This window comes from Pleurodeles waltl, chromosome 4_2 (genome assembly GCF_031143425.1).
Source record: "Pleurodeles waltl isolate 20211129_DDA chromosome 4_2, aPleWal1.hap1.20221129, whole genome shotgun sequence".
NCBI lineage: Eukaryota > Metazoa > Chordata > Amphibia > Caudata > Salamandridae > Pleurodeles > Pleurodeles waltl.
The window spans coordinates 515,776,129-515,803,327 of NC_090443.1; the positions used below are offsets into that span (position 1 = coordinate 515,776,129).

At 44.5% G+C, this 27,199-nt stretch overlaps 1 protein-coding gene across 7 annotated transcripts in view; it reads right to left on the bottom strand.

Moving 5' to 3' along the window:
- Positions 1–27,199, bottom strand: part of SWT1 (SWT1 RNA endoribonuclease homolog) — a 793,385-nt gene that overhangs the window by 377,975 nt on the left and 388,211 nt on the right. The gene's annotated exons all lie outside the window — the stretch shown is intronic.

A 27,199-nucleotide genomic window follows, 5' to 3' on the forward strand; every position in this document is an offset into this window, starting at 1 on the left:
CCTCTCAGAGAACCATAATTCAAAATTAAGCAGCTATAGCTATGAATGAGGTGGAGATTGCCATGCACCAGGGAAGAGTCCTCCAGCATTGAAGTCCCTCCCCCCCCCCAAACAATCTCTAATAATGAAATCCCAACAATGGATAAGTCACATCTATCAAAACTATCATATTGTATCTCCTCCCCTCCCGCCCATAGGCAGTAGCCAGCCATCTCTCCCTGCTCAGCAGTAACCAAGAAGTGAGCAAACCCCACCCCCAAAAAACCTCCTCCTCTACCGCTTAAATCTAAACTGATATTTCAAAGTTAACTCTTTTTAATTAAGTCTACCAGTGCACCTATGTGGGAGCCTGGTGCAAGCGTACCAGGGTGTCTCAGCGTTGTGCCCAGACGAGGCAACTGGATTATCCCGATCTACTTACTTTAACTCAACCGGTGGGTCAGCTTTAGTGGCATATCGTTTTAACTACCACAGAACTTAATACACACTTCTGTCTCCCTGGCTTATCTGACATCGCCCCCCAAATTTACTAGCCTTCAGTGGTGGGCCCTGAATCCCCCCATTTATTTAAGCATCTATATCGGTCAGGTCGTCGATGTTTCCTCACTTTCCTGGGTGTCTTGCATCAGGTTCAGCTGCAAGAATTATTCTCTGATCTCCAAAGGGACGCCCTCAGTCCTCAAAGTACCATCTTCGACAACCAGTATGCGTCCTCCGGGTTGTTTCTCTGGGTTTGGGCCCCATGTATGGCGGGATCCCTTGTTGCGGGTCGTCGTCCTCTACTTTGATGCTCACTGCATACCTGGCTTTGGTCTGACCTTCTGAGGCCAAGAGTGTCCATCAAATACATTGCCTTGCATGGAGACTCATAAAAGTGTACTCTACCATCATGTAGGACCCTAAGCCTCGCTGGTAACACCAGGCTATAATTAATGTTGTGCTCCCGCAGCATGCGTTTGACACCCATGGAGCCATTACAATGGTACTGCACCTTTTTGGTGTAATCAGGGTATATCTGACTCTGCTTATCTTCGCAACGAGGCAGGCCATGAGCTCAGACATGTTGTAGTATTGTGTCCCTGTCCCTGTAATTAAACATTGATACTATGAGAACCCGCAGGGGGTATCCCCGGCTGAGGGGCAGGAGCCAAATCCCGATGAGCTCTCTCGATAGAGAATAATTTTGATAGATGGACAGGGTTAAGCGCAGTTACTATCCAGTTTTCTAGGAACAATTCCACCAAGGGACCTTCTGCCTCCTCAGGGAACCCGAGGAATCTTCTAGAGCTTACCTGTGCATCCTCAAAACATTATTCTATTAGAGTTGTTTTAGTGTGGGGTATCACCACTGTATCATGTAACTTCTGTACGTTTACTTGGAGTTCTACAACTTCTCCCTCATTAGTCATGACTGTTTCCACAACTTCCTTAGGTCAAGAAGTGGTTGATGGCCATTGCCATATTGTCCATTTTGGACTCAAGTACCACCCTAAGTCCTTGTTTGGCCTCTAGTGTTTTGTTTTTATCCTGCACCTGTGTTTGTCGGTTAGGGCCTGCTGGCCCTCACCGTCATGTTCTCCCGTGCCATGACCAGAGACAGTGTATTGTACTATTTGATTAGTATGTGCTCCTGATGTCTAATTATTATCCGTAGGCTGTACCAGGGAGTCGAAGTATACAGCTTATGAGTAAATTCTCAGGACCTCCCTTATTCATCAGGGTCTCACAGCCAGCCCCCCCACCGATTCGCAGGTGCTAGTACTTCAAGGCGGATTCACTGTAATGGGTCCTACTGACCTCGTCTTCGAGCTTCCTAGTGCCCGACTGGCTCCCCCGAGGGGGGGTCTCCGCAGTAATTCAGGCACAGAGTGCTTTTAAAGTGTCCCACTCCTTGGTGTTTCTTCCACTGCTGCCGATCACGCCAGGCCGGCTCTTCCTCCAGCTGAGATATGCCCCTGTCTGGGGCTTATAGGTCTGGTCACCAGCCACGCAGGCTATCAGGGGGCTCCGCATCAGGCCCACTTGACTTCATTGTTCCAGCTCCCACTGCCATGAGGGCCCTTTCCAATCATTGCCACACTGCTTGGAGGCCTCCGCTCCGCTCTGAGGCAACCCCCCTGTCAGACGCTTATATTTGGAGTGCTATTTCCGCCCCTGGGTCCATCTCACGTCATGCGGCGGCTTCAGGCCAACCAGCCGCTGCAGCATCCGCTACCATCACCCGGCCCAGGGTGGCAACGCTTCCTCTCAGAGCTCCCTTCAAATGCAACCACGCTCAGGGGCCCACTCTGAAGGTCTCCTCTCTCGCCGCTCACCTGTGCTCTCTCTTGTCTGTAGGGGAGGGGTCCGCAACCCCCGCTCCAACGCCGCTGCCGCCACTCAACACCGCAGCCGCAAGGCCTCAAAGGCTCATGTACCTCCCGTGTATGGGTCATTTTCCCCAGCTAGTTAATCAGGGTGTCTGTGGCCCACCCGGGCGGGGATGCACCTCCTCCACCCCAACAGGCAGTCCACAGGTGATCTTTGCTCTCAGCAGCCCTCTGCTTCAGCTCTGTGTCGCTGAGGGTCAGGCCGCCCCATGTCAGAGTCAAGCCAGGATGTCCCCTACCTCAGTGGCTGACCCCCCTCTCCCAACCGTCTCAGGCATCGCCCCGGCGGCACCTATGTTATTCAGACCCACCAATGTCATCAGGATACTGCAGGATTGCGGTGTCAGGATTGGAACACAGCCCGAGCACGTCTGTCAGGTGAAAAATGTCAGTGAAATTGTAGGTTACCAGTTAGAAAACAGTTCATATGTCAACTGCTATGTGAATGTCGTCCTCAACATACTGTTTAATTTTCCCCATGTAGTAAACCAATTTGAACAAAAGTCAGATAAGAGAATGTCTTCGGCACTATATAAGTTACTGCAACGTGCAATGACTGACAGAAGTGTAATACATCCAAGATCTTTTAGATATATACTAGATTTATTATGCTTACTCTCAACACTCAGCAAGATGCACAGGAATTTATTATGGTCATGCTTGGAGTCTTAGAACAAGACTAAGTAAATACTGATCATCTTTTTGGACTCAGTTACAAATTGACCCATGACTGTGAAGCCTGCTCTTTTACATCTAGCACTGAAACCAACTCTGAATAATTTCTTTACTCAAACTTACCACATTGTAAAAGTGTGCCTTATGACAAATTGTATAGAAATGCTAACCAAAATATGACCTGCCAAACTGCCCAATCTCTACGTTGTTTCTACAAAGAACAGGCAAACACCTTATAGTAATGCTACAACGATGCAGATGAAAATTAGTCACTTACCTGTAACAGTAGTTTTTCAGTATATGTATCTTTCGTAGATTCACATGCTTGAATATTCCCGGTCCAAGTGGGAGTCCCATGGTAACCTTATAAAGCAGTACATGCTAGTATCATAGGCTATAATGGCAATGCACATTCTGTTTAATAGCCTATCTACTTCCTTTTTTTTTTTTAAAGGATTAAACTTGGCCTATTACTAATCAGGCGCCAGCACCCTTTAGAACACTCCTAACAGAGGCTGTGTCCCTCAGATTTTCTAGCACTAGTGTACCCTTAACCTGTAAAATGAGTGAGGGGAGCCTCTAAGGGCAGGAGGGTGGGTCGTATGTAAATCTACAAAAGATGTCAATAATGGAGAACTACAGTTACAGGTAAGTAACTCATTTTCTTCTCCAGTATTGGATCTTTCATAGATTCACATGCTTGAATCAGAATAACAAGCAATACGGTAAAATTAAAGATAAAATAGCTCTTGAGAAACAGAATTAGTGGATAGTGGGACAAAAAGAAAGAGGCTCACCTTAATAAAAGAGATGTTGTAGCACCGTATGTCCAACAACTGTATCTGTCTTATGGCTCTTGTCCATGCAATAATGTCTTGTAAATGTGTGCCTGCTCGACCAAGTCGTCGCCCTGCAGATGTGTTGAATTGGCACTCCTGCAAAGAGAGCCACGGACGTGGCCATGGGTCTAGTAGAATAGGTTGTTAGTTCATAAGTATATACCCAGGCACACCATATACATCCAATTCTTCCAGTTGTATCAGTAAAGATTCCAATTCAAAATTGATGTGTAGTAGAGTTTTTATTCATCCAATTGTTCCATATAATGATATCCATCATACATCCAGAGAAACAACGCCAAGTACTGATACTTGACGTTTGAACAAATACTCATGCTCTGACAGTCTTATCATGGTCGTGTCTGTTGATTAATTTACTGGCTTCTACCATATGATCTCAAGAAATGCAACATTAGGATATTTTGGTGCTGATGAATTTGCATCTTTGAAACATTTGATACTTGGAAACATATTTTCCTTTTGCCTTGAGGAAGTCATGTTGACAAAACACGTGTTGGCTGTTGTGTACTTATGAACTTTCAAGTATCATTTGAACTTCAAATGATACCATCTGAATTCTCGGTGGCTGGATGCTTACCCGTTGGACACCCATTGTGTTACTTGTTATTAATGTATTGACTGTGTTGGTTTTACAGTTTTACTACAATATACATATGTCTAGGAGGTGCGAACTTCATGCACAGCCACTGTTTTCTGTTTCTTTAGAATGGGTTGTTACTCTGCCTTGTAAATGTTTATCAGGCTGTACATGCCAATATTGAATAGTGGCAGCTATCCAGCTCACAATAGTTTTGTTACTGAGACACCTTTCTTGATACCTCCGTATGCTAGGAACAGCTGGTCTGATCTCCTTATGTGATGCAGCCATGTGTACTTTTATTGCAGAATGAGATAGTTTGGATTTTGCTAAGTGGAGTATGTACAGGGAGTGCAGAATCATATAGGGTGTTGATGTCAGACCACACCCCTTCTCATTACAGAGATGCACATCACCTAATATGCTTAATTGGTAGTAGGCTTTCGAGCCTATACAGCTTGGAGTAAGACAACATGCATAAAGAGGATGATGTGGTCAAAATACTCATTTGCCTAATAATTCTGCACTCCCTGTATAGAAGAATCTGCTCTGGCGGTGCTTTGAGTGGGTGGATGTTCAAGACAGAAGCACTTCCACTTGAGCTTATAGGTTTTGTTTGTTGCCTCGGTTCTTGCTTTTGCCAGTATTTCTCTGCAGTCTGCTGGAATGACTAGAGATGGGAACTCATTTTATTGAGGACCCAGGCTAATAAGTGTAGCAATGCTGGGTCCAGATGCTATATCTGGCCCTTGTTCTTTGTCGACAGATCCGCTGTTACCTTGAGTTGCCAGTGAGGCTGCTCTAAGAACAGGAGTTTGGTGAACCAGTACTGCCTGGGCCACTTAGGGGCTATCCGAAGGAGTCTGCAGGGTTCTCTTTTCATTTCGTTAATTACCTTTGGGATCAATGGAATCAGTGGAAAGGCGTAGGCATATACTTCTGACCATTGCATCGAAAATGCATTCCCACATGATCCTTCTTGGGGATGCCAGCTTGCAGAGTACAGGCATTTCTTATATCCTGTGCTGATTTAGTTCCCATTTGTGATATGGAATGGTGGTCCTGCTTAACGAATCGGCAAGGAGATTGTGCACGCCTGGTACATGTTCCACTTTTATGAATATGCAATGTTGAAACGCCAAGTTCCAGATGCCTTGAGCTTGAGCAGAGAGCGTTTGAGAAAATGTTCCTCCTTGCTTGTTCAGATAGAACATACTGGTTGTATTGTCTGTTTGAATGAGGACCGACGAGCCTGTGATGTTCGGAAGAAAAGCTTTCAATGCTAGGGCAATAGCCCTGAGTTCTAGCTGGTTGGTATAGAGTTTTCTCTCCTCTGCAGACCCTTTTCCACTTATCCTCAAGTCCTGAAGGTGTTCTCCCAACCTTCTAGTGATGCATCTGTTGTGATGATGAAATCTGGAAGCGTTTGTAAGTATCCGAGGCCTGTTGTTAGGTTGAGGGGTTGTGCCCACTATAATATCTCCAATTTCATAGTTGGGGTAATGTGAATAGCATCGCTGAACGAGCCCTGTGTCTGGGTCCACTGCTTGTCGAGTTCGTGCTGAAGGGGCCTCATGCTTAAGCACCAGTTTGGGAGTAAGGAAATGAACAAGGAAATCATTCCCATGAACGACTTGTACTTCTGGACAGATACTGACTTTCTTTTGGAAAAGTTTGATTGCAAGTTGGTGAATCTTTGCCTGTCTGTTCTCGGAGGGAAAGGCCTTGTTCTTCAATGTGTCAAGAAAGGCTCACAAGAAAATCAACCTTGTTGTTGGTTTCAGCTGTGACTTTTGATCATTTTTTTGTTCAGGCCTAGTCTGCTGAATAATGAAAGGCAGATTGTTGTTTGTTTTGAAGCAGGAGCTTTTATTAGCCAATCATCGAAGTACAGGAATACGTGGATCTCCTGTTGCCTGAGATGAGCGGCCACCGGGGCCAACATCTTTGTGAAAATTCTCGGGGCAGATTTTAGCCCGAATGGTAACACTCAGAATTGAAAGTGGATCCCCGCTATCTGGAAATGTAGGAATCTGCGGAGAGCCAGGTGTATTGGTATATGGAAGTACACATCATGAAGGTCTAATGACGCCATGTAATATTTGTTGTTCAGAAGTTATAATATGTCCTGTAGCGTAACCATAGAAAAAGTTTGCTTCTTTAGAAAATTGTTTAACTTCTGAAGGTCGAGTATTGAATGCCATTCTCCCAAGGGCTTCTTGACAAGAAAGAAGCACAATTAGAATCCAATTCCTCTATGATGTTTGGAACGGTCTCTATCGCTCCTTTCTTTATCATGCTGGATAACTATTTTAAAAGTTGCTTCAATCGAGGCAGTGGCGGGCCTGAAGGTGGGGTATTTGGGGGGTTTCGGAGAAATTCTAGTGAGTGGCCTCTCAAATGCTATCCAGAACCCACTTGTCGAAAGTTACACTGGACCATTGTCGGAAATTATGTACTATACGTCCTCTGATCCAAAATTGTGAGGATGCAGTTGTAAACATTGGAGGTCACAATATTCTACTGTCTCTGCCCCTTGTAGGCAACTTTCCTCTGGGAAGCTGTTTATATGCTGCAGCAGGAGGCTATCCGCACTGCTGCTGTTGTCCATATTGTTGACGGTACTGTGGAGACTTGAACTGCCTAAATTGTTGGTAGCCTGCTCGAAATGAGTCATTTCCACTTCTTCTAGGTCTTCGAAAAGGCTACTTACAGAACTGGAGGGTGCCTAAGAATCTGGCTGTGTCAGTGTCTAGTTTTATTGATTTTATGGCATCATCTGTATGTTTGTCAAACAATGACTCTCCATCAAATGGCATATCCAAGATTCTTGTTTGGACTTTCAGACGGAAGGAGGTGGATGTTAACCATCCCTGCCTGGCAAACACTACAGATCCTGCTAATTGTCTGAAACCTGTAGTGGAGAAGTCTATGGCACAGTCGATCATTTCTGCTGACAACCCTCCTGTAAGATCTTACATGCTTCTGCCTCAGCATCTTCAGGCAGTAAGTCAATGTATGGTGCTATATCCAACCACATTTGGCAGTCATAGCGGGTTAGAATGGCCAGCAAATTTGCTGCTTTAACTGTAATGGCTGCCATTGGGGAAACTCTCTTTCCCATGCTATCCAGTCTACACCCATCTTTGTCCAGAAGAGAATAAATAGGCACAGAGGGTTTTTTTGAGCATCGCTGTGCAGCTTGCGACACTACTGAGTCTGGTTTTGGCTGACCTAAGAGGCAAGATGGTGAGTTGTCTGGGGCCTTATATTTTCTCTCCAGGCATAGAATGAGCGGCCCACAGTGGCTGGGTTCTTCATGGCTTTTCAACCCTCCTGCCAAATAAAGTCCACTATAGGTATGGCCCTTACAGATTTCTTTGCCTGTTCTTTAAAACCATAAAGAAAACAATCTGTTTCTTTAGTTAACTATAGCAGTTCCAATCTTTTAGCTGCACGGGCCATTAAATTGTGGAAGCCCCCAATATCTCCAGGTGGAGAATCCACTGGTGCTGCCTGTGGTGTAGAGGGAGTGGGAACAAGGTAGTTATCCCACTCGTCTTAATCACATATTTTGTCTCTGATTTCCCCGTCTTCTCTGTCGTCATCTGACGAGGGCACATCATCTACTATGGGTTGCGTCAAGTTAGAAGCGACCTCTTGGTTCAAGGTAATCGGTGTGGAAACCAATGGAGTGGACCTTGGCAACGGAACAGTGGCTTGAAAAAGTTTTCTCAAAGGTGGAACGTGTGCTGTAGGTGTCGCAGGAAGTGAAGATGGAAACCTACAGTAATAGACTTGAAGCATCCTTAGAAGATTTGTTACTAGAGATGCTGGCATAGGAAGAGATTGTTTCTGGTAAAATTCTGTACGTTCCAGTTGTGTTTGATCAGCTGAACCGTAATACTCATGGTACTGTTCATTGTTGTCATCAAAGTCTTGGCATTTCACTGGTCTGTCATTATCAGAGTCGACATCCTCATCGAGGAGGTGAATAGGTGGGTAAGGCAGGACTTTACTTGGTAACGTATGCGCAGGCAGAATTATGGAATCTGATGATCTGGTTTTTAGTGGTATGAGCGATAGTGGTGGAAATCTTTCATATTGTGAAATGGTAGAATGATGTAGTCTTGTCAACGATTTCACTAGTGAGTGCTCTTCCACTGACGGTAAAGCTATTGTCGACGATGTCGTTGTAATTCCTGGATCTGGAGTGGTCGTTGATGGGCCCATCCACAGAGTCATCGTCGACAAGACAGCCACCGTTGATTGTGTTACCGTCAACGGAGTAGTCAACGGAAGCTTAGATGACTTCATTGACGAGGTTAAAGCATATTGGGGGTTATTACAACTTTGGAGGAGGTGTTAATCCGTCCCAAAAGGGACGGTAAAGTGACGGATATACCACCAGCCGTATTACGAGTTCCATAGGATATAATGGACTCGTAATACGGCTGGTGGTATATCTGTCACTTTACCGTCACTTTTGGGATGGATTAACACCTCCTCCAAAGTTGTAATAACCCCCATTGTTCTGGTGCCGACAACAGTGTGTGTGGCGACAAGAAACCAGAGATGGTCGTCGATGGGACATTCGACAAACGGTGTTTGATAGCCTTCACTGTTACAATCGTCATCGAGGACAGTGGAGACGATGCCATAATCATAGGAGAACTTTGTGAAGTAAAGGTAGAAGTTACAGTTGTTGTTGTTACTGTTGACGATGCCGTCGATGAGAGCATCAGTGGTGGTTTATTCGTCGCCATTTTCGTAGATGCTGAATCCGGTTGTTTTACTCTCAACATCGACGGAGCAGATTGTAAGGCATCTTTAAGGACAGTTTCCTTCAGTGAAGGAGTAGTGGGCAGAGACTTAGGTAAGAGTTGTTTGGAGATTGAAGGTTGATCTTTGTACCTCCTCTCCTGGCCACTGTCAGTATGTTTGGATTTTTTACTAGCTTTTGCCTTTGGCTCTGAAGAATGTTTTTCTTCAATTCTCTACCTCTTACTTGAAGTTATGGCCTGTGAGGAATTATCACTGTCCTTCACAGATAAAGGATATTATCTGTTTTTTAATTTCTGAAGCCACAATAAAAGTCTGGCTTTTCTCTGTCTGTTAAAGTTTTTTTAAAGAAAGTTCGGCAGATTTTACAATCTTTTATCTTATGATCCGGATATAAACAATAAATACATTGCTTGTGAGGATCCTCTGAGTGAAGTCTTTCTTCTGAAAGGTGTCACATGCCTAAAAAGGCTTTTCTTTGAAATATGGGACAGGTCCAGTCCAGTTGTAGTAATAATTCCTAAAGAAAGAAGTTATTTCTATAATTTTGTGAGAAAAAAAAATTGGTAGCTGAGCAGAGCTCAAGGAGACTGCCTTCTCTGCATCTGCTCAGCTACCAGTTTTTTACCTCCTCTTCTGGCCACTGTCAGTATGTTTGGATTTTTTACTAACTTTTGCCTTTGGCTCTGAAGAATGTTTTTCTTCAATTCTCTATCTCTTAGTTGAAGTTATGGCATGTGAGGAATTATCACTGTCCTCCTCAGATAAAGGATACTCTCTGGTTTTTAATTTCTGAAGCCACAATAAAAGTCTGGCTTTTCTCTTTCTGTTAAAGTGTGTTTAAATAGCAAAAGTGGATGGACAAAATGCAATGGCATCAACCTAAAATACAAACAAAAACTTCCCTTCAAACTACCAAACTCATAACTTCTCTTTCTTCAACCAAAGTTATAAGGAAATAAGGAAATATTATGGTTAACTAAGTTGCTCACAGTGTTTCCTCTACATAGCTCATCTGTTTTTTTTTTAGATATTATTAGGCCTATTAAGGGTAATGTCTTTAAAAAGATCTTCAAATGTCAAGAGTCCTTTTAATGCTCCAGAAAGAATGTAATATAACAAGTCAATACAACACTCTGTAATTAAAAGTCTGAAACTGGAAGGTTATACTCCAATTACAGCAGCTGGAAGTTGAAAGAATAACATTCATTCAAAACTTTAAACAAAAAAAGTTTTCTGATGTTTCTCCAACTAAGCTTCTACATCCTGAGAAAAAAAACTACTGTGGGGTTTTGTGTGCATGGATCATCAACAGCATAGGCATCATTTGGTCAACAAGGGATGATGTTTTCAAATGGATCTCTAAAACTGAAGAGTACTTCAAATGTATTTCTGATATTGTACCACATATAATCATTAAAGAAAAAAATTCAGATCTGGTTGTTTAGGTTACTGTAGTAACTAGAGACAAAGCCACTAATTAATGAAATGTACTGAGTCTGATGCATAGTATCTTTTATTTGTAGTAATCTACAGTGCAGATTTGTTTTTTTGTTTTTTAAATAAGTGGTTTTTCCCCCACTGTTTGAAGATGCTTTATACAAACTATTGTTTACGGTGAAGAAGTATAAAAGCTGAGAAAAGAACAAGTGATATTTTTACTTAATTGTAATACAGCCTTACAGTACCAGTTATGACTATTCTTATATTTGTGTACCTTTGAAAATTAAATAGTACTATATCTTTATCTTCTTTTACTTTTTTTAATAGCAGCTGCAGTTGAACGGTGTTTCATTTAAACATTTCTTCAATTGAAGACATATTGGTTAGAGATATCCATGAAGAGTGTCTTTTTTATTTAAACTACTCTTGCCATACCATTCCAAGAGTTTCCTCTGTCTATATGCTATTTAAATTTTCTGCTTAATATAACCAATTTACAGGTACTCCTACAGCCACTTGTTCAATCATTCAAGAACTTGTTCAGGCAGACCTTCACTCAACCTATCATTTACCCATGCAGCCTCCCACAGAAAGAGTCAGTCTGTGACAGAGAAACTTGCATACCTACAACTCCATCATAATCCACTTTAACACCCTCTCAGTTACATATACAGCCACTCACCCACAAACTCACCCATAAAGTAACTCACACTAGAACTCATTCAACCATATACCCACTCACAATACCCCTCATTCTGCCATACAGCCACTCACTGAAGTAAACAGCTACTCACTCAGGCACTACCTTACTCATACAGCCACTCATGTACCCTCTCACTCACACAACCACTCACAGTCACTCACTAATCCATATATGCACTTTTACACACATTCAGTCACCCAAGCGCTATTCATGCGCTCATTCACCCATACGCCACTCATACATTTATTCACTCAGTCATACACCACTCATTCATTCACTCACCCATACACCACTCATACTCTCACTTATCCAGATATGCAATTATACACTTAGTCAACCACACACCAGTCATGCACTCACTCACTCAAGCATGCACATATGCACTCACTAAATCACATATATACCACTCATACATTCAATCTCCCATACAGCATTCATGCACTCACTCACCCATGCGCCACTCGCACAATCACTCACTCGGACATGGTCATGCACTCACCCATAGATGTGCTCATGCACTCAATCACCCATACACTCACTCATCCATACATACACTCATACGCAGTCACTTATGCACCATTCGTGCACTCTCAATTAGCCACACGCAACTCATACATTCATTCACTCACCGATACACCACTCAAATTCATACACTCATCCATGCACAACTCATGCACTCTCTCACCCATGCACACACAATTGCACCCTGTCACCCATTCACAGCTCATGCACTCATTCACTCACCCACAGACCGCTAATACACTCACATAGTCACCCATACACTACTCATGCACTCAATAAACCATACACCACTCATAGAACCAATCAATCACCCATACACGCACTCATGTACTTGGTCAATCACCCAAACACCACTCATGCACTCAGCCAGTCACCCAACCACAACTTCTACACTCACTTACTCATACACGCACTAAGGGGGTTATTACAACTTTGGAGGAGGTGTTAATCCGTCCCAAAAGTGACAGTAAAGTGACGGATATACCACCAGCCGTATTACGAGTCCATTATATCCTATGGAACTCGTAATACGGCTGGTGGTATATCCGTCACATTTGGGACGGATTAACACCTCCTCCAAAGTTGTAATAACCCCCTAAGTCAATATACCTTACACCACTTACACACTCACTCAGTTATCCATATGCGCAATCATATAGTCACAAAGTCACCCACATATCAGTCTTGCACTTAGTGACTCATTCAAACATATACTCAGGAATTCACTCTATCACCCATACACCACTCATTCATTCATTCAGTCACCAATACAACACTCAGCCACCAATACACCACTCAGTCACTAATAGACACACTCATGCACCCACTCACATATACACAGACTCATGCACTAAGTCAACCTCCCATACACCACTCATGAAGTCACTCACTTATCAATACAAGCACTCATGCACAGTCACACATGCATCAGTTGTGCACTCACACACCACTCATACATTCATTCACTCACTCATATACACCTCATTGATTCACTCACCCACACACCACTCATGCACTCACTCACTTATCCATACATGCAATCATGAACTCAGGCAGTCACCAATACACCAGTCATGCACTCACTCATTCAACCATACTCTCACTCAATCACCCATACACCACTCATCCATTCTTTCAGTCAACCATACAGCACTCATGCACTCACCCATGCCACACACACTCACTAACTGACACTCATGCACTCACTCACTCACCCATACATGCACTGATGCACTCATTCAATGTGCAATATGGCACTCACTTCTCCATACATGCACTCATACACACAGTCTCCCTACACAACTTGTGCACTCACTTAGTCACATATACATGCACATTTGCACTCACTCAATCACCCATACACCACTCATATGTGAGAAAGTGCCTCTTTTACACAGGAAGCCCCTCACGTTTTGCCTGGAACATGATGTGGTTTCGAGCTGTAAGTGCCCTAGGCCCCTGCTAAACAGGTTCCCAGGGTCAGATTTCTTTCCCCAAAACTGTACTGTGATTGGCACTTCAGCCACCCTTGTAAGTCCCTATCAAATGGTACCCAAGGTACCTAGGGCATGGGTACTGAAGAGGAACCCACAAAGCTGCAGCACCAACTGTGCCACTCTGAGAGGCCCCACACCAGCCTCATGCAAACAGCCATTGCATGACAAGGTGTACACAAATTTGCAAACTCCACATGGCACTCACCATGAGTGCCATGTCCACTAACACTGCATGCAATATAGGTAAGTCACCCCACCGGCAGGCCTCACAGCCCCAAAAGCAGGGTTCACTATAATGCATGTGAGGGCATATGTGCAAGCGCACCTACTGTGTCTTTGCCAATTCTTAGACATAGTAAGTGTACAGGGAAGCCATGGCAAACGCATGTACTGAACAATGGTCACTACCAATTCCCCAGCTACATGATGGCCTCACTGAACCCTGGGTGTTTGGAATCAAACAACTCAGAATAATAAATCCACAATGGTGCTAGTGTGAGATTTATTATAAAATGTACCCAGAGGGCACCTTAGAGGTGCCACCTGCAACAGCCTTGGCATGATTGTTGATGCGTCTTAACCAGCCTGCCACCATCAGACACGATTCTGGACTCCTGGCAAGAGAGCCTTTGTTCTCAGGAGCCAGAAGACAAAGCCTTTCCTGGACGGAGGTGTCACACCTCCTCCCCCAGGCAGGCACCCTGTCAGCTGTCAGCTTCAAAGGTTTTGCTGCCTTTGAAATCTGATCTCTGCCTCCAAGGACTAGACCATCGATGCTGAGCTGTCGCCTGGAACACGGAAGGATTCTACAAAACCCCAGAGCAACTCCAGCCTTCTAAAAATCACCAAGAACCTCCCTCAGAGTGAAGGTATCACTGTCCTGCACCCTGCAGGCAAGGAACGCGTGTTGTCTGGTTTGCTGACCTACAGCTGACCAACGACCTGGACCCAGCAGTTAAGCCAAAATCTGTACAACATCTCCAGAGGACCAGACCTGCGCCCGTGCCAAGTTTGGTGGCACTACGACTTTCTAGTCCTGTGGCATACCAGTACCAAGGGTACTGGACCCCCAACGTCAGACACCCAGAAGAAGAGTCCACTCCGGACTCCCAAAAGCACAGGAGTAAGCACCAGTCTAGGGACTTCAGGACAACTGAGATCCACCCCCTGAGTGGCCCTGCTGACCTGCAATCCACTGTCAAAGCTGCCTGCCCCTGACCACGAAGACTCCAAGGCACACACTTTGCTGACTTATCTGTGCTGCACCCGGCGTCCCTGGACCCGCACCGATAAAACAGCTGTGCCCTCATGGTCCCAAAACCTGTGCGACCTCCCCCTCCAAGGTGACCTTGTGGACTTACCTTTAAGTCCCTCTGTGCAGTATGTTTCCAAGTGGCCCCCTTCTCCTTTGTGCGCCAGCTCTAAGACCTTCGGCCACTCCTCCCGCTCGAACCGGGAACCGCCTGAACTTTTCAGGCTGGACCATTGGACCTCTCCACGACCTCAACCTAAAAACAGAAGGAGAGACTTATGAGAACATTGCCTGATTTTATATGCGTTTTTAAAGTTTTTCCCATTGATTCCCATGGTGCGTAATTACGCACAAAAACAGTACATTTACTAAACTTTGAACAACGATTTTGGTCTTACAAAATTCATAAGAATCTAAAGAATGTTTTGTTAAGTGGTCTTGATTTATTCTTCCAAGTGTGTGTCTTCATTTACTGATACTGTGAGTACAACAAATGCTTAGAACATCTCCTAGATAAGCTTAACTGCTGCCCACACTACTAGAAAAACAGAGCATTAGGTGGTCTGTTTTTTACCCCTAGATACCAAAGTGGAGTTGCATGGACTCTGCACAGTGCACATCATTTTCATACACTATACAAAGAGCCAGCCTCCTACATCATACATTCATTCATTCACCCATACAGAACTAATGCACTCACTCATCCATGCACCACTCACACTTACACTCATGCACTTACTCATTCATCCATACACGGACTCATGCACTCGGTCATTGTCCCATGCACCACTCATGCACTCGGTCACTCATCCATAAATAAACTCATACACACAATCAATAACCCATATAACATGCATGCACCCACTCACTCACGTATACACCACTCAAAGATTCATTGTCATCCATACACCATTCATACATTCATTCACTCACCCATCCATGCACTCAGTCAATCACCCATACAGCACTTACTCACCCATTCATGGACTCATGACTGAATCACCTACATACACTTGCATCTATGCAATCATTCAATCATCCATACTGCACTCATTCACTTACTCACTTGCCATACATGCATTAATGCACTTACTCACACAGCACTCATATTTTTCTTTTAACTGTGAAAGGCAGTTCTGAAAAAACATTTTTTTTCGTTTCTAGAACTATTTTTTAAAGTTTTATGTAAATTTCTAAAATTGTTTTTGGTATTTCTAGTAAAAAAAAATGTCAACAAGGGGAAATGTAATCAGTGATGTAATATGTGAAGTCATAAGCAGTGGAGTACAGGGGTGCAAGTTATAGTTAGTTCAGGTAACTGTAACTGCTGAATTTCTATGGCTTTGTACGAGTAAATTCAGAATCTAGCTGTAACATTCATGTAACCTCTGTCTTTTTCAGTGACTATAGAAGGACCCTACTTTACGTGAGAAAATGGTTATGAGGAATTGGATACTTTATCAATTATCAGCCTACTATACAGCTTCCTTTTGTGAAAAATGCCATTGTGAAAAGCGTATTGACGCTAGGAATGCATAGAATTGAGAATCACACATGTTGATGGGTACTTTACCATGATTCAGTTTGCAATTGTTTATTTTTCCTTGAATTATCAACCAGGCACGGCTCCCCTGCTAGGGTCGACCGCTGCCAGCAGCAGCAGCTGCAAGCCTTTTACCAAAAAAACAATATTAAAATATGTTTATTATTGTTTTTTGGTAACAGGGGCAGGCCACAGGCTGTGACCAGCACTGAGGGGAGAGCACAGAACTGCCCCCTCACTGCGCATGTATGTTTGGGCGGCCGTCTCAGGCTGGCCATACGCGCATGCACAGTAGGCTCTCTCCAGCCTAGCACTGTGTTGATAGCTGGAGAGAGCATGCACAGGCTCCCAAGTCTGCACGATGCTCTGAGCAGCGTGAGGATGGCCACGGGGCAGGCTGGGAGCCTGTGCCTCCAGCCTGTCTGTGCAAGAGAGGAGCAGCGCGATGGTGACGGCGTCAACGATACTAAGTTTTTGTTTTATTTTTTATTAATTCCCCCCGCAACCAACCCACGCGCCACCCTGCCCCCATTTAGCACTGCTCCTGTTGTCACCATGTCGATATGTTCATAATTTCAGGCATTGGGCTTGGTAATGATGAAATGTGTACTTTACCAATAATTAGCTTATTATGCTGTTCCCCCTTATGAGTAATGCCATTTAAAAAAAAGATTGATATAGGGAATGAACATAATTTATAATCATGTGGGGATTGGGTAATTTATGATTTTATTTTCTAGTTTGTTTCTCTCTTCCAGAATCAGGATGCCCATATGTTTATAGTATCTTAGTGTACACAAATGTAATTGCATTCATTTGGAAACCGAATTAGTGAAAGGTTAGCGGTCTAGTGTTAGCTGTTTTCTAATTGGTGGTGGGATGACCGCCACTGTTTATTTACACTCTGGAATTGTTCGGCTTTGTGGCCAGTCAAAGGCTCTGGACGAAATGCATTGCCATTTTTTCCTGACACCCAGCACTTTATGGTTTAATTTGAAATAGATATATGAACTTTAGACTTGGTGGCGCTGCTGGTTCTTTCTGCGATACCCCCAACCCCCCACCCTCCAAATGTTAACTGCTCGGAGGAGAATTTGTGGGGATAGAGATATATAGATATATATATACACATATATATTGTATTCTCCATGAGCACCAGAAATGATGTGTGCGATCTCCTGTTTTTCCAGTCACAAATGATTATTTTGAAGTACAAATGAGTCACTAGGTTCAGTAAGAGAACACTGTTTTAGCGTGAGCATTTCTGGAACTCAGTTTTCACTCTCATGACTCTCAGGAATGCCCAGGCAGTTCCAATTGTAATATGTTGTCCAAAAATATTTTTTAATTCAGATTCCACTGTATCCAAAGATAAATAGATTATTTTAGTTCCAAAACTTTTATTTCCAAATGTTAACACTCAGAGAACATAAAAATATAAATGCAACACAAGCAAATACAAGTATGACTAAGGGACACAAGGAAAGGGCTTTGAAGACTGCTTGCCGTGTAAGTAAACCTTGATTAAACTGAAACAGTCTCATAAGGGGCAAGCACAGCATTACATAACTTAGGTAACTCACACATAAGATATGCAATCATGATGATGTTAGTCCTAACTTGAAACAACAAAGCAATTTGGAAAATCAAGTATAATAGAACAATGTGTTCCTGTCTATAGAGTGGAGCCCATCCATTAAACATGCACTATAACATATGCTTTACTAAGAATGACCAGTCAAGTGAATCCAGGATTCTGCAGGAACCTTCAACAAAACTTACCAGATTCGGAAATTCTGAGAAATGTAGAGCATCTGTGCCTTCCTAGAGTGAAGTACCGGCTGTGTTTGTACTACCTTTTCTACACTGTCATACACACAGTTCTGGTTGTTTTAATATTAAATGGATTCGACCAATTTTTATACTCCTTTGTCTATTTCAGAGTTCTTACCTGAACCCCATTACAACTGCATATTGACTAAAATACTTCCTTTAGCTGTGCGATGCCAGGGTAGCCTAGTGTCAACATTGTGAATTAGTCTAAGAATTAGGCACTAAATAGCTTAGAACGGTGGTTCTTAACCTGGGATCTGTTATGCCTACAAAAAGGATCCATAACTAGTCAGGAAATTAAATATTAGCAGAAATAAGATGACTTTTTAAGGTACTTAAGTAAAAACATTACCGCCTCTTTACTACATATACCTAAAAGAAATGTCATTCACAAACGCAGGATGTGAACCAACATTGAGCTGTATCAGTGAAAAGGAATTTTAGTATATTCATCACATCCCTTTAACTGCATTAATCATTATCTTCCAAGGGTTCAAAAAAATAGTGTATAACCTCCAGGCCACCCAACTGCGACTGGATACCAATTTGTTCTTGAAACTTTGTCACTATATTTTGGCTGCTTTATCTAACCCTGTGAATCCCTAACAAAATAAAATACATCAATGATAAAGTTTGCAGGCAAAGGCTTGCGCGGCTAAGATGGCGAAGGTGTCCCGAGTGAGCTCCGACACCTATCCCCGCCAAACAGCCAGTTATCCTGAGCGGCGCTTGTTATCCTCCCAATGTAGGCCATGTCTAGCAACACTAGCCCAGAGTGGAAATCATCGCGCCATGCGCAACCAAGACTCCACTGAAACGGACTCAGGAACTGCGGTGAGTTGACGCTCCTCATTTGGCGTCCTTGCAGCCAGCGCAGCATGGCCACAGATGGGGGCGGGAACGGAGCAGCGAACACGAGGTACTAGAGGCCCCGTGGTGAAAGAAATAAGAAGGTGCCTCCCCCCACCAGTATCCCCATCCCGCTGGACTGCCCGTGGCTGGGGGCTGCGGGAGACCATCTTTGTTTACATGCCTGCAGAACATGCAGTGGGAGAACGAAGCTGGGGTCCTCCATAACCTGACCAACTGAGAGAAGCCTGCATGACTCATACCACATGGCAAAGGCTCCCCTGCAACCGTCCTAGCCAAAGAACCTGCAGTTGTTGAGGCATGATCTGAATTTAAGCCGAAGTACAGGACACTACAGTAAGTGCACAGCTACTATACTTTCAAGTGACTATTTACTCCCCTCCAGTGTATTGGACCTCAACTCTATGCCTGAATTCCTTGAGGTAACAGCCCCGCGCTGCCCCACTGCTGCTTACACATAGTGCACCTTGGAATACATTTCTCCTCCAGGAACCCCACTTTCACAAAGCCTTAGCGGGGTTAAGACCTGCCATCTCATTGTCACTACGTTCAAGTATTGAAACGCTGCCAACAGCTTATAAGGGCATGTCAACACTTGCTGAATTAACCCCCCCACCCACCAAAAGCAAATACAACTCCTCCGCTGCTGAACTGGCTGGACTTTATTTTAACATATATAGTCACCACTGGGGGCAACCTCCGTTTCTTCCTGCATAGGTGTGGCTGCTCGTGCTACCACGCTCTAGACGGGTGCCAGCAAGTGGGCCCTCCCTGTAAAAAGAATAAGGAAGAGAACATCTATTATTGAACCCATTCTGACGCGGTGACACAATGGGACGCCTTCGTACCAGAACACATGGTGCATCTGAGCTCCCCTCTTCTGTCCACTGGCAGTGGAAAAACTTACCGCTTCATTGGCAAACACAGGCACGTCCTTGGAAAGTAAAATAGACCATATCACAGCTGATCTCAAACTACTACACATGGATCATCTGAAGGAAACTAGCGGACAAAGTCAAATATACCGAACACCTTCTCTCTGAACCACAATGAACAACCAAGGAACTACAAGTAACACTGCGCTGCCTGACAGATCGTGTTCGGGTTCTGGAGCGCCTAGCTGAAGACGTGGAAGGCTGCTTGCGAAGAACACCTCTCTGAACTACAATCAAGGAACTACAAGTAACACTGCGCTTCCTGACAGATCGTGTTTGCGTACTGCAGCACCAAGCTGAAGAGGCGGAATGCCGCTTGCGGAGAAACAACGTGTGATTTGCAGACCTGGCGGAAGGCGCATCTGCGGTGACATTTGTAGAAAAAAGGATACAAGACCTTCTACCGCCAGAGGCGTTATCCCAGATCTTCTCAGTGGAGCACGCCTACTGTGTTCCAACACGGAGGCCACCACCAGGAGCGTACCACGTCCTTCATCTTCCGTCTATTGCATTACTGCGAAAGCGACTCCATCTTGCATGAAACTTGGAAGCTCCAAAACATTATAGTGGAGAACTCCCAAGTTATGTTATTTTCCCAGATTACACTGTATCGGTGCAAAAGCAACAGAATTCCTTTATGGCAGTCAAACAACATCTTCGCATGTTAGACATCCGATACTCACTCCTCTTCCCAGCACGGTTGAAATTGGCTACCAAGGGAAAAACCCATTTGACACCCCGTAGAAGCTGCATGGGAATGGCTGGGGTCCAATTGTCCCTGTGTCGCTGGCTCGTCACGAACGCTGGATCCAATCACCTACTGAATCGTCTACAATCTGCCATAAGGGGCATCAATCTCGCTTTACTCAAGTGACACACCTACAATCCTCGCCTGACCTAAAGCAAGTCATACAGGAGGGGCTGCGGGCCTTACAACTGGCTACCACACTGCATGAAACAGAGCAGAACTCTGACCAGGAAATTGGATCCTCTAAGTCACAGAGCGACGGCGATTCCTCTACCATCTGGTGCAGAATCTGTAGCCCCTCCTGAAGTGACGGTGCAGATAGCAGACGATATCATATGAATGTGATTAGTTAATAATGCTATGCTGTCTTTGACAGCAACTAACTCGCCTCCAGACGAACCCTGCCACCATTCATCCACTAATATACTACCCACAACGGAAGGGCTCCAAATTATAACTCTGTATCCTTTGATACGACTGCATTAACTAGGCTCAATGTCCCAAAACTGCCTATTTAACACAATTTTATCTGGACAAAGAAGCGTACGCCCTACCTTCTGCAACTTTCTCCTAAAGCAAGTTACATAAACATCACCACATATGTTGTTTGGGCGGATGCCTGTTGTCCCTCCACTCTTTTGGTATTCATGATTTGTTTATGATATGCTATAAGTCTTTTCATTTGATGCATATGCTGGCAACTCCTGCCCACTTCCGGACACTTCTAACTTCACCCATCAGTGCCTAGATAATCCCCTACTAGATGATCCCCCGAAGAAGCCCCACACATTGCACATATGCCGCCCCTTAGTATCATTTTGCTGAGTGTGAGGGGTATGCATACTCCCTCATGGCGCTACTCGATCCTCAAGTGCCATTCTGTAAACGTAGCCTTGCTACAAGAAACACATCTATCACAAACAGAGGCCTCCAGACTACAGAGACAATGGCGGGGTCAGGTGTATGCCACTACTTACACTAGAGGTGTATTACTATGGGTCAGACCAGGTGCCCCCTTTGTACCAGATGGCACCGCAGTAGACAGGGAGGGTAGATAAGTTATTGTCTGAGGCGGACTAGACGGCAGTCACATCCTCCTTGGTTTGATATACAACCCTAATTCTGACCAAGCCAACTTTTTAAATACCCTTTCAGGAGTGCTATCTCAGTGGCAGGGGTGGGGGGCTCCCTGGCAGATAGGGGGAGATTTCAACAGTGTACTAGACACCATCCTGGACCGCTCCTTCCCCCCTTTGCCAAAAACACCTGTTACATACAATGCATTAGCATTAGGCAACTGGCTCCGCCATTGGTCACTAGTTGACATTTGGCGGCACTGCAACCCCAGCATGAAGATATACTCCTTTTACTCTACTCTGAATCAATTACTCCTAACTGTCTACCACACAGAGTACCTAAGTCGCACTGACTCGGACCATAACCCTCAACTCCTGCACCTAGCCTAGAATGCACACCCTAACCCTACTCCCTAATGGCGATTACAACCCTCATTACTGAAAGACCTGCCATTCAGGGTCTCACTTGACACAGCAGTCTCCAACTACTTTGACACTAACACTGACACGGCATCCATAGAATGGGACGCCTTTAAGGTTACAGTAAGAGGGCACTGACTAGGGATACAATGGTCTATGCGCAAAGCGATAGAGACACCCTGAAACTTGAATGCACACTCCTGTGACTTAAGAACCAGTCTATACACCATCCAAATGCAGCGCCCAGATGAGAACATTTCTCCTTGTTATAAAGGCTGCATTGCTTCAATTATGTTGCTCCCTGGGCCCGCACACACGCAGCCAAATCTGGCTGCCTACTGGCATGGCTAATTAGGCAATAAGCATCCCATCGCCTGAAAGCTGCATTAGAATCCGCCCAAGATACAATAGTTTACACCCAGCTTGAAATACATAATATAACCATCCACTATAGGCAACTATACTGCTTGGTCTCTACCGCACCTTCTGCTGACTTCCATCAATTCTTCTCAGAGATTACATTACCTCTGACCAATGTGATGAGCTTACCAAACCTATCACACAACATGAAATTCAGGATGCAATATGGCCGCTTGCCTTCAATAAAATGCCTGGCCCAGATGGACTCCCCTGAATTTTATAAAACTTATGCCCCCTTGTTAGAAATGGAGTCTTTGGTTGGCAGTCAGTTTGCAGTCTGTCCAAGCAAGGAACCTCACTCTAGTCAAGGCAAAGGAGAAACGCACCTGGTTAACCCCTGCTCACCCTGTTGGTAGCATAGTACGAGCAGAAAGGCTTAACTCAGAAGTCAGTGTGTAAAGTATTTGTACCAACACACAAAACAATAGAGTGAAAACTCTACAATATGGACACCACACCAGTTTAGAAAAATAGGCAATATTTATCAAAATCATACATGACCAAAATGACGAAAATCCAACATACACAAGTCAAGATATGAATTTTCAAAAGAATAAGAGTCTTACTCTAGAAAACAATGGAAAAGTTGAGGCTACGCAAAGTAACTGGTTTGCATAAAAACTAAAGCCGCACAGGTGAGTGTGCATCGGAAAAGTCAATGATGCGTCGATTCCTTATTCACAAGTGAGGCTGTGCGTTGTTTCTTCTCAAGTCGGATTGGCAATGCGTCGTATTTTCTCCCTTGAAAGAGAGCGATCTGTAGATTTCCGGTCAGGGCACCTCAGACACACGCAGGTTCACAATGACTTTGACGCCCAGCGACGATTCGTGTGAAATACGGTCGCATGGTGCTGGAAAGCCGCATTGCGTGGTGTTTACGTCGTTATCAGCAGCCGCAAGCGGGTGTTGCGTCCTTTCTCCAGCAACAACACATTGATCTCCCAGTCACAATGCAGGTGGAGCGTCGATTCTAGCCGCGAATCGGGTGGCGTGTTGTTTATCAGCCACTTTGCAGGTGTTGCGTCGAAAATGTTCCCATGCAGTGTTCAGTGTGTGGCTTTCAATCTTGGTTCTGCCAACTTCACCTTTCAAGGGCCCATGAACTGGATAGGGCACCACTTCGCAGGGCAGGAGTTTCAGCACTTTTGCTCAGCTCTTCAGCTCTTCTCCTTGACAGAGGTTCTTCTTGGTTCCAGAACAAAATCTTGAAGAAATCTAAAGTCTGGGGTTTTGGGTCTACTACTTATACCCATTTCTGCCTTTGAAGTTGCCCAACTTCAAAGAAAAAGTCTCTGTTGTTTACAGGATCCTGCCTTGCCCAGGCCAGGCCCAGACACACACCAGGGGGTTGGAGACTGCATTGTGCGAGGGCAGGCACAGCCCATTCAGATGCAAGTGATCAATCCTCCCTCCACTCTAGCCCAGATGGCTCATCAGGATATGCAGGCTACACCCATCTCCCTTTGTGTCACTGTCAAGAGGAGATTCACAAACAGCCCAACTGTCAGTCTGACCCAGACAGGGAATCCACAAACAGAGTCACAGAACGGTTCAAGCATGAAAATGACTACTTTTTAAAAGTGGCATTTTCAAACTAACAATCTAAAAACCAACTTCACTAACAGATGTATTTTTAAAATGTGAGTTCAGAGACCCCAAACTCCATATTTCTATCTGCTCTCAAAGGGAAACTACACTTTAAGGATATTTAAAGGCAGCCCCCATGTTAACCTATGAGAGAGACAGGCCTTGCAAAAGTGAAAAACATATTTGGCAGTATTTCACTGTTAGGACATGTTAAACACTTCAGTACATGTTCCACCTTTAACATACACTGCACCCTGCTCATGTGGCTTCCTAGGGCCTACCTTAGGGGTGCCTTAAATGTATAAAAAGGGAAGGTGTAGGCTTGGCAAGTGGGTACACTTGCCAAGTCTAGTTGGCAGTGCAAGACTGCACACAGACACTGCAAGGGCAGGTCTGAGACACGTTTACATGGCTACTCAATTTGGATGGCAAATTCAGTGCTGCAGGCCCACTAGTAGGATTTGATTTACAGGCCCTTGGGACCTCTAGTGCACTTTACTAGGGACTTACTAGTAAATCAAATATGCCAAACATAGAAAAGACAATTACACATACAATTTCACATACAGAACACTTGCACTTTAGCACTGGTCAGCAGTGGTAAAGTGCCTAGAGTAACAAAAACAGCTCACATCAGCAACACGGGAAGCAGAGGCAAAAAGTTAGGGGAGGCCACGCCAAGGACGCCAGGTCTCACACCCTTCTTGACCACACAGTTACTAAATATACCCAGGCACTATCTCTGCCAGTCGCCTTCCCATCTCTCCAAAAGAAGCACTCCTCATTTCCCTCCCGAAACCTGGCAAAGACCCCACACTAATGGAAACCTATTGGCCACTTGCCCTACTCAACAAGAATGATAAAATCCTAGCCAAAATCCTTAGGGCTAGACTGGCCCCTTTGGTCCCGTCTTTGGTGTACTCACAGTCATGTTGAGCCAACACTGGTTGTTTGGTCGTAGACCTCAAAAAAGCCTTCAAATCACCGCAGTGGTCCTTCTTGTTTTTTACGGTTCTGTGCTATGCCATTGAAGGCTGTTTTTTACGTTTAATACAAGCGTTATATACCCAAACGATAGTTTGTGTAAAAAAAACTAGCACTCTGATTTTGGACCCCATTCCGATTCACAGAGGTACCAGACAGGACTGCCCATTGTCACCTCTCTTGTTCTCTCTAACCATCAAACCACTTGAGGTGACACTCCAGAGAACTCTGGGGCATACCACTAGGAGATGGCAAACACATTATTTTACCCTAAGCCGAAGACATATTACTTTACTCTTGCAATGCGCATGCCATTCCGTCACCCAGGGGCCAACTATAGAGCATTTTGCATCACTGTCGGTGCTGCGGGCTAATTGGTCAAAATCATGCCTGTTTCACATCGAACTCACCCGATCCACATCTTAACTTTAGCAACGTTAGGATTCCTTGGTGTCCCATGATGATACCTAGGAATACATATATACCATTCTCTGACTGACTTATTTGATGCTAACATCACACGGGTTGCCACATCCTTGTGTTCCCAAATGGCCTTTTTGGCACATGCTGCCATTTACAATACCTGAGCGCATAGCACTCCTGAAAATGGTAGCATTGTCTTGCTTCTTACACTATTTCACTAACCTACCTGTATACAACCCGGCATCATTCTTCCGTTCCTTTGAACAATGCACAAGGCAGTTGATCTTGAAAACTTCCTGCTTCAGAATAGCATTGCAGAAGCTGTACGCACCAGCTAACCAGGGTGGCCTCACAGTTCCACACCTCGAACACTATTACCTTGTCGCCCAAATCTGTTGGGTGACCAGATGGTTCACTAGCTGACAACTGGTAGACATGGCCACAACCCTTCCAGCTTGGACACTGGCTGCCCTCCCCAACCTATTCCGCCCACTCAACAAAGCAAGGGTGCCCAAACCGCTTTTATTATCTGTTGATTACTGATGCTACCGCCAATGCCTTTCATTACGTGAACTTAACTCCTTATGCACCAGTGCTGCCTCTCCTTGGTACCCCCCGTGTCACCTCCACAACTGCAGCAGACCTAACCATGTGGCACGCTAATGCAATACATACCCTCTGTGACCTGTACTAAGACGGAATACTTCTCCCAAACGCCCAGCTTGTGGAGGATGACAGGCTCATCCCTGCACAATTTTTATTATATAACTCATTGCTAACTTATGTGTCTAATGGTTGGGACAACCTGAAGACTGAACCCGCTACACATCTCCTGATGCAATACATACACGTGATGGGCTCAGGGCATTACCTCATATGCTGGTTTGCAGGCGCATTACGTATACACACTGCCCTGTCACTAATAAATTTATGCCAGAGATGGAAACTGACTTAACCAGGCCTTGCTCAGATAAGGTAAGGGCTGCAATGATAGAAGGACTGACATGTCCCCCGCAATGCCCATTTAAAAAAGATACAACTCTATATCACACATAGAGCATACCTTACCCAGGTCAAAATGATCTGCAACTTTCATCGGACAGACGCCACATGTCCCCATAGTCAACATGTGGACGCTGACTTGCTTCACATGCTATGGCAATGCCTGCGATTACGAACCTACTGGCTAGGTGTAACGTCCTTCCTATCGGAATGGACCGAGCGGCCTGATCTACACACTTGCCTTTTAGATTTATACTCCAGGTCGAAAACACAGAAAGCCACTACTCGTTTCTTTGTTTTGAGCTTCATAGTAGCCAAACGTCTTATAACGATATGTTTGAAATCACATAGAGACCCCAGCACTGAAAGCCTGCCACAGATCCTTTCTCACATGTGCCTGGGTAGAGTGTAGCATTGCACAGGGAAGAGATATTAAGGCTCCAAAAATACCCAATAGTGTCTCCCTGGGATGCCATACTATCTGACTTAGCCAAGGTTAGTAGGTCAGACACCCCAGAATATACGCTACCGCATTACACTGTGCCAACATAGGACTAAATATTGCATGATGTACAAGACACAATACTCTCTTCGGAGCACACTGTGATCTGGGCACTGATACTACCGACTACGTCAGGCACCACCAGATACCACTCTACATACACAACAATATTCCAAC